Source organism: Suncus etruscus, chromosome 17 (genome assembly GCF_024139225.1).
Source record: "Suncus etruscus isolate mSunEtr1 chromosome 17, mSunEtr1.pri.cur, whole genome shotgun sequence".
Taxonomy (NCBI): domain Eukaryota; kingdom Metazoa; phylum Chordata; class Mammalia; order Eulipotyphla; family Soricidae; genus Suncus; species Suncus etruscus.
Window position 1 is genome coordinate 31,017,114 of NC_064864.1, and position 9,763 is coordinate 31,026,876.

Sequence of the window (9,763 nt, forward strand, 5' to 3'; positions counted from 1 at the left end):
ATCCACTGCTCAGGGGTGATGCTGCCTAGGCGTGTGGGTGACAGTCTGGGAAATGATCAGACTGTATCATTTCCTCATGAGTTAAATATGTGCGAAGGAATGAGTTGGTTTACCCTCCTCTACTGGTAACTGGGTGGCTAGCTTGAGACTACAGATCCCTTCAAGATGTATCAGCAGACTGAGGGGGAAGGTGGCACATTGCCCTTTAATATCCATCAAATCACCAGTTTCTAAAGGAATTCATCCCCAGTTTCTAATGGATAAAAAGCAGTTATAATCTTAGCAGTTTAGGACTAGAAATAAGCGGTGACACATGAGGATTTCCTCAAGTTTATGCTGTGCATATGCCAACTAGTTTCTAGGGGTGGCTGAATCAGTACCGAAGTCCTCTCTTTTCTTAGTTCAACCAGAGATGGGAAGGGTCTAGACTGGCTCTGGCTGCAAGCTACACTAGTGCAGGCTGGGCAGAATAACCAAGTGACAGACAACTACATATCTGATGAACCTTCAGCTTCCTATCATGAACTAGGCAGGGGTCGGCAACCCATGTCTCCAGAGCCAAATGTGGCTGTTTTGAACCTTTGTCGTGGTTCAGAAATCAGGGCCAATAACAAGGATCAGGGAGTGGTATCACTTAAATAATTTGATGGCTATTAATTTTCACAAATATATGTTTTACATTGTTAAGTGAAAAAGTTCTTTTTTTTTATTCAGATCGACAGCTAACTGCACGATCCTGTAAATAGCATTAAGGTAAGAAACACTGTATGCAGTGCTATAATTGTTTTAAATGTCGCTATGGTTTTGCGGCTCCCAGGGTTTTCCTTTGGTTGCAGCTCCTAGGTTTTTTTCTCCCCCTTCGGAAACAAGTCAAAGTGGCTTTTTATGTCTTAAAGGATGCTGACCCCAATAAGTGATTATCATCAATAAAATTTCATTTGAATTATCCATATTAAAATCCACCCTACTACAATTGTTCGATTATTTCTATAGGGCTTGGATCTAATTTATATAGAAGGCAAATTAACAAGATACACTTTTTTCCTTTACCCTTACTAGTATCTACAAATAATCATAGTTGTGGGTTAAATTTACTTCTGACAAATGGGCCCAGAGAGATAGCACAGCAGCGTTTGCCTTGCAAGCAGCTGATCTAGGACCAAAGATGGTTGGTTCGAATCCAGGTGTCCCATATGGTCCCCCGTGCCTGCCAGGAGCTATTTCTGAGCAGACAGCCAGGAGTAACCCCTGAGCACTGCCGGGTGTGGGCCAAAAACCAAAAAAAAAAAAAATTACTTCTGACAAATATTGCCAGTCATTTTGTATAGCCACAGTAAGAACTACACAGATTCCTTTTATCTAAAACTTACATTAATTAAGCTTAAAGATCTCTCTGGACTTAAGGGTAAATGTTAAAGCAGGGTGATCTTTCCTGGGAACATCTTGTCATATTTCCCAGACTGCAAACCTTGAACCAGTTTGCTTTAGATTTTCTCAATCCCATAGTTAGTGTTCTTGTTAGTTGCCTTTTCTTCCTTTGAGTCAGAACCAATTTCATGAATTTTCTTTTTAATCTATATATAAATTCGTTACTTAAAAGACCATGTATCATATTGTTGAGGTTATAGTTAGTCAATCTCTAAGGCCTCCAGGAATGTTAGAGAAAGTTCTAGAAATTGCAATTGCAGCCCAAGGTGCCCAGAAGAGAAAGGAATTTATTCATCTGGACCAAGAGGTATCCCCGAAAAGAGAGTCTACTCCATATTTTATTTTCAAATGCAGAAGCAAGCAGGCATGCAAGCGAGTTTGCACAAAATAAATTGCAGTTAAGGCTGATTTGGTTTTGAAGAACGAGTGGTTTTTGCATTGAACTGTTTTGTTTCACTTTTTCCTCTGGTGAGTTGGTCCTTTCTTATACTCGAAATTCTTCATCAGCTTCCTCATGCTTATGCCCATTCATCTCTGCCAGTTTCCCTCATATTCCCAGATTTCCATCAATTTCCCTCAAAATAGGCTGTTTAGGCATGACTTTCTAGGATATCTGTATTGTCTGTGGAAATACTATTAACTTTCTTAAGGTTTTTTTTTTCTTCATACTGACAGAGATTTAACCACAAGACTTTTTTTTTTAATTGGGGGGGTGGGTAGGGGACGGGCACATCCACCATCACTCAGAATTCTGCAATCAGGCATCATTCCTGGCAGGCTTAGGAGACCATGTAGGATGACAGGTATTGAACCTTAGTCAGCCTCATGCAAGACAAGCAACTTACCTGCTATACTGTCTTTCTGGATAGATGATTTCTTACTGATTTTATATGAATTTACTTTTCTTAAATGTCTAGTTTATTCAGAAAGTTTTTTTTATTAATTCTCTCTCTGAGCTTATGTGCAGTTTCTTATGTACTCTGTATTCTACTACTACTCTCTTACACTCCTACTATTCTGTTCTCTTCACTTTTGATTTTACAGTTTGTGGGAAGTATCTCCTCTCACAACAAACCTCAAGGTTGGGATACTTTCCCAGTAAAATAATTTAGGTCTCAGAATACAAAGGATTACCAAATATGCACCAAGCAAAAAAAAAAAAAAGGCTTCTGCATACCTATGTTCATTGCAGCACTATTTACAATAGCCAAAATCTGGAGACAACCCAAGTGCCTGAGAACGGATGAGTGGCTAAAGAAACTATGGTACATTTACATAATGAAATATTATATGACTATCATGCTTAAACATGGATGGATAACAAGTGAAATGAGTCAGGACAAGATATGCATAAAATATCAAACTCATTTGAGGGGTATAAAAAAAGACAGTATGGTAACAATATCCAAAGATAACAGAGACCAAGCCCAGGAGGACTATTCCACAGTAGAAAGCTGGAAGCTGAAGTGGTAGTACAGTGGGTAGAGCATTTACCTTGCACATGGTCGACCCAGATTCAATCCCTGGCATCCCATATAGTCCCCTGAGCACCATCAAGAGTGATTCCTGAGTGCAGAGCCAGGATTAACTCTTGAGCATCATTGAGGTGAATCAAAACTAAAACCGAAATCAAAATAAAACCAAAAAAATATATAGTAGGAACCTGGAGGAGTAAAGTTAGAGCTGAGAAAGGACCACTATGGCAATGGTAGTTGGAAATAATCACTAGACAAAACTGGGTGCTGAAAGGAGATAAAGTGATATAAATGATACCTGAATAGTTGAAGACATTGGTAGCATAGGAATGTGCACTGGTGAAGGGTGTTGTACATTTATGACTGAAAATTATGAACAACTTTTAACTGTTAAAAAATAAACAAGAGGAGCTGGAGAGACAGTACAGCAGGTAAGGCTATACTATACATGGTCCACCCAAAAACCAACTCAAAAACCCATGTGATCCCCCCCAACATCACTAGGAGTGATTCCCAAGGGAGGAACTAGGAGTAATTCCTGAGCAATGTTGATGAGATTGGTGTTGGATCATTGAATGCTAGAAATAATTGCATTGTGAGCAGCTCTGTAAATCACAGTACTTTAAATACATTTAAAATAAAAAATAGCAAGGAAGAAAACAAACATTTGAGGCAAGCATGGAATAAGACTCTTTGGCATCTAATAAGTATAATGGGAAAAAAAATACAATAGGAAATTGTCATAGTTATTCTTAAGCCTCTGTTGTTAAAAACTTATTGAAAGTTGATGTTCTTACTGCCCTTCATGTCTCTGTCAATTAAAATAATGGCTTACCTGTTGAAAACCTAGTGCAGGTGCGGGAACTATTGTGAGATGACTCGCGTGAGCCCGAAATTTGGATATTCGATGTGTGATTGCCACCTTACAGTTTTTAGTAATCAAAAATTTAATAATGTCCTTTTCTCCTCCTCTCCATTCCCAAACATAATCCTTTCCCTTTTTATTTTTATTTAAAGAAAATACATCATAGTTGACATAGTTGACTAAATAATTTTACTAAATTACTTCTATTATTGATATATGATAAATTATTTATATTACATAATTATGTTATTTTAGCTAAATAATATATTTATGTATGGGTGGATGGATAGCTAAATAATATATTTGTTTCCAGATAAGTGAAAGCAAAGTTATTGAAAAAAGAAAAAAAATTCAAAAGACAGACAGTAAAAGAGCAGCAAGCACATTTGTGAAAATTATTGCATCTCCAATGAAGTCATTAATGGTTAATAATATGGCTTATTAGTAATATTAGTAATATTAATAATATGGTTTATTAGTAAGCTCTTGGTGTTAGCTGTCCATTCTGTTAAATTGGTTGTTCCTTTATAGATGACAGCATGAAACAAATAAAATTGTCTATAAATTTAAAGCACTATTACTGATAAAACAACTTTTAGGGGCATCACTAAGCTGACAGGCCTCCTGGAATAAGAAAGCTATAGGAGAAGGGTGCCCACACTTGCTCCCCGAAACCCTGGTGATATCAGCTGCAAAACTGGCATACCTTGAAGTGTGGTCAGATCAGCTACCACATAATAGTAAGTACCCATAATCTTTCTTGGCTTGGTTTTACATCTTTTTTGAGAAAAGAGTAAGTCTATAGAGCTGGCCTGATTCAAACATATGTGGGTGTGGTTACAGCTGCTCAGCTTCCCCCAAAAAGGAAAAAACAGGGGAGATTGCCTGAATTCACCCCCAAAATCCCTGGTGATATCTGCTCCCAAATTGGCATACCCAAATGTGGTCAGATTAGTGTCCGAGCATGGAATTGTAGAGGGTCAATGAAGAGGCAGGGCCATCACAAAAATGGTGATTCTGGGTTTAGAGGCAGCAAGCCTGACTTTGGCAGAAATGAGGACTTGGACCATTCTTACCTTCTAAGATGGCCAACTTTCTGCTGTTTGGTCCAGTGTACCCATAATCTTTCATAGCTCAGTTAACATTTCATTTGAGAAAAGAGTGAATCTGCCTCCTAATATTTTGTCTTATTCTCTGTGACTAACATATCCCCCACCCAGGTCAAAGGCACTGATTGGTGTTGGACAACAGCTTATCTTCAGTGTGAAAATCTATCTAATCTAGAAGAAAAATCTTGGATGGCTAAATTTTATATTAGATAGCAACTATAATGCTTCAATTCTCTTAGTCATTAAAAAATGGTGGCATTTGTCATATATTCATATAAGGTATTTGAAGTAGACAAGTAACCACCCTTTTATGTTGTCCTCAAATGATCTTACTGTACTTTTTAGTAAATTATATTTATTTTGTCTATCTTATGGCTCATGTTATAAATAACTTACCACAGAAATAAGTACTGGTTGTAAAATAAAACCCCTACAGTTTGTGAGGTCACCTGAAGCACCATGTTTCTAAACCCCTTCCAGAGAAGTCTAAAGAAGTAGGGTAGTGACAAAGAAATAAAAAGCCAAGACAGTCAGGAGAGAGTAATGGAATCAGTGGCTTCTCATGGATTCTCCCTAGCGCCCAAATCCAGAGTTCCTCTTTTGTTTTGTTTTGTTTTGTTTTTGGGTCACACCGCCAGTGTTCAGGGGCTACTCCTGGCAGAATCAGGGGACCATATGGGACGCCAGAATCCGAACCACTAACCTTCTCATGAGAGGCAAACGCCTTACTCCATGCTATCTCTCCGGCCCCTCCTCTTTCTTTATTCAACCAATTCTCAGTACCAGGATGAAGAAGGTTATGTAATCTTGACGGGCTTTTACATATCAAAAGAGAAATTTATAGGAAAGAGGAAAATTGAAAACATGCTGGTAAAGGAATCAAAGGGAAGAGGAATGAGTTTTAGGAGGCTTTGAGAAAAAGGTGGCTCTTAGATTGAATGTTGGCAGTCCATATCACTCTCTTGGACCCCCATTTCCATTTATTTGAGGATCTCATCCATTTCCATGCCTTCAAACATAATAAGTCAAATATTCCCTCAAATCTGGGTATAAGGTCTGGAGTTGAGGTGAGACAGGTTGAGGCAGACAGATAAGGAAAGTCCCACCCACAGCTATGAATTCTTGAGACATAATAAAATCAAGAGATTTAGAGGAATTATTTTGTCATTGATAAGAGTCTCACCTGGTGCCACAACAGGCCTAAAAGCCTAGACCCACTACCAAGAGAATATCCAGCATAAACAAGATCAAGAAAGGAATATCAAGAAAGACAATAAATGATGCCCCAAACTTCCCTCTGGCAACCATAACAACAGTACTCTTACCTAGGTAAAAGGTCCCATGTAAAGCCAACTTAAAAACAGGAGGCACACACATGTCCCAAGTACCCAAACACATGTCACCCACAGTCCTTCTTGATATGTGCACCTTTGCTTACATACTTTCACGCTGGGATGTGCACCAGGACTCTACTCTCTCTGCCTTGTGCTCTTTTGAGTGCATTTCTCTCTTCTCTCTTCTCTCTCTCCCTCATCCTCTCCCTTCCCTTCCTCAGAATTTCTATATTAAACCTGTTTATTTCACTGTTCATTTCCTCTTGAAACTCTTTTCTGAGAGAAAAGCTAAGGACCTGAATGCCTGATTAGAGTCTAGAACTGATTTTTCCATTCTTGCAAAGCACAAGACCACAGTCCTAGATCTCCTCATCCAGCCATTCACAGGTAGCAGAAGTAGGTAGAGAGAAAGCAGTAGATTTTCTTCTGAGGGGCTACCACCTCTCTTCTCCCCAATTCACGTAAGTTACCCAGGAACCCTCATCAGCATCCAATCATTTTAACATCATAGCTTGTAGAGCCACTTGCAGGTGTGACAGACACAGCAGATTCAGCCTGGGTCAAAACAAGAATATAACTTTATGCTTACACTTAATTACTGTAATCTACAAGTTGTGATATTATGTTTTAATTTGTATTTCACGTGATCTCCTTCCCTCTCGTTTTCCCCTCCTTTGGTCTACTGGTTATTCACTGAGAGGTACACTGTTTAATTACTAAATATTTTACAGCTTTTAAAGTATGTTTTGGTTTCCAGTGAATCCATACATGTATAGTTTCTCACTTAAATAGTAAGCTTTATTTATTTATTATGCAAATTTAATCTCCCTGTGTGACACTTCTATGTGTACTTGGAAAGAATGTGTATTCTGCTAACTTTGTGCCATGCTTAGTTTCAATTAGGTCGAGTTGGTTGTGTTAAATATTATATATGTGTATATATATTGGTTTGGGCAGTCAAACCTATATATAACATTCAGTAATGCTCGAGGATTATTTCTGTCTCTGTGTTCAGGGATAACTCCTGATGGTGCTTGGAAGGGGGAAACCATATGGGACTCTGAAGATCAAACCCAGGTCAGTGACATGCATTAACATACTATCTCCTCAGCATTATATATTATTATTATTAATATTATATATTCTTAGCAATTTTCTAATTCTATAATTACTAAGGGAAATATTAAAAATTTAAACTATTATTGTAAAATTAAACATTTCCAGTTTTATGTTATAGCTTCATGTTTTCTGAAGCTCTAGATTTGAAATACATATAAAATTATTATTACAATGAAATATTAGCATATAATAAATATGTAAGATACATGTGCCTGTTAAATCTAATTCTTGATGTGGTCAATACATTTATAAAAATAGAGAACGATTGACAGTTACATATTTACTTATGAAGATTTAAAACTACACTCATACTTACAACAAACAATAAAAATACTTCAAAAATTTTTAATTTTTTTCATGCATTTATTTTACTAATTAGAATAAAATCAATAAAATTCTTGTGAAGGTTGATATTAAGTATTATATATGTTACTTAAAATAGTTTCCTGTGGCTTGCATATTTTTCCTAGCAAAAATAGATAAGAAGTTGAAAGATTTTTTTTTCTTTAAAGGGCCTAATGATGATTGTTCTTTACTTTATTGGCTGATATGCTGTCTCTCAATACTAACTTTTAGGTCATTACCATTATAGCACAAAAGCGGCATAGACAATTGTAAACAAATGGACAGTTTTATCTACAAAAACAGGCAAAAGGTCACATTTGGTGTGTGGTCATAATTTGCCTACTCAAAAAGACTTTAACATTTACAATACATAATTATTTTGCATCTAAATTCTGATATATTATAAAATGAGTTTCCAAATTTTTAGCTTCAATCACTTGGAACTAAGAAAGAATAGGAAAAATAAAAAGACTTTTTACTAGGTTTCAGGAAAGTTACATACCAAATGAAGCTTTTTTTTTCTATTTAGCAGTAGATGTTTTGAGACTTCCCAATACAAAAAGTCACTAATGTAATATTTGAGTAATGAATCTGAACTTATCAAAACTTCAGTAACACTCTACATATGGTGGGGGTAAAAATTCAAAAGAGTTATGTGAAAATAAAACCTATATTGGTGGTGGGAACCTTGCACCGGTGAAGGGGGGTGTTCTTTATATGACTAATCATACAACTACAATCATTTTTGTAATCATGGTGTTTAAATAAAGATAATTTAAAAAGAAAAGAAAAGAAAACCTATGATGTATATTTATATTTTTAATTTAGAGGCCGGAGCATTGGCGCAGCGGTAGGGCATTTGCCTTGTGCGTGATTGACCCAGTGCAGAACTGAAAAAATAAAGAAAGAAAAACATCTAAATTATCTGCTCCAGATACATGCAGAGGGGAGGATGGGTAAAAAAACTGGGTACATTGATGGTAAGAAATGTGCACTTGTGAAGGTTGGTTGGTATATATGACTGACATTCCATCATGAATAATTCTGTAATCCCAGTGCTTAAATATAAAGCATATTAATAAAAAGTTAACATGCTTCTCATAAAAACTATAGAGTTTTTATCATTCCAAAAATGTATATGGCATATATTCAATATTTTCATTTAAATAGCATAAAATTTTCTCAAAAATATTGTTATACATTATATCTATTCTATAATAGAACATAAAACCTAGAATACAAATATTAAAAATGATCACAATTAATGTTTAGCATAAACTTATTTATATGATCAGTATAAATAGGTAGAATCACCAATTTTATTTATTTATTTACTTATTTTGGCTTTTAGGTCATACCTGGCAGAGCTCAGGGGTTACTCCTGGTTCTGTGCTCAGAAATTGTTCCTGGCAGGCTTGGGGGACCATATGTGATGCTGGAATTCGAACCACCATCCTTCTGCATGCAAGGCAAACACCCTACCTCCATGCCATCTCACTTGACCCCACCAATTTTATTTATTATAAAATTGTTTAAATATAATTATTTTTAAATGGAAAAATACATGGCATGGTGAAAGAACACATGTGTAAAGTCCTGAGTTCGTGCCCAAAAGCATAAAGTAGATTAACATAAAGGTATAATTTAGGGCCAAGCAAATAGGTAAACATTTGAGCACATGCATTTTGCATTCAGGAGGTGTGAAACCAACCACCATTACTGTAGGTCTCCCAAGTACTGCCAGGAGCAACCCCAAGCAACAAGTATCCCATGAGTATTCCTGAGTATGGTCCAAAAACAAAGCAAAAAAAGTAAAATAAAGTTATCAATTTTTCATTTAACCAATTTAAGCTTTTATTCAAGTAAAAAGATTTACAAATTCAATATTTATAGGTTAACAAACATTTTCTCATACCATTACATAGAATATTCTGTTCACCACTAAATTACACACAATCCAAAGATATATCAATTGTTTTATATCTAATAATCAAGTATAACTGGTAAGCAATTCCTTAACCAAAAATATCACTATAATTGTATGAAAGAAAGCCCTACAATAAGGTGAATGCAATAATGTCACAATCT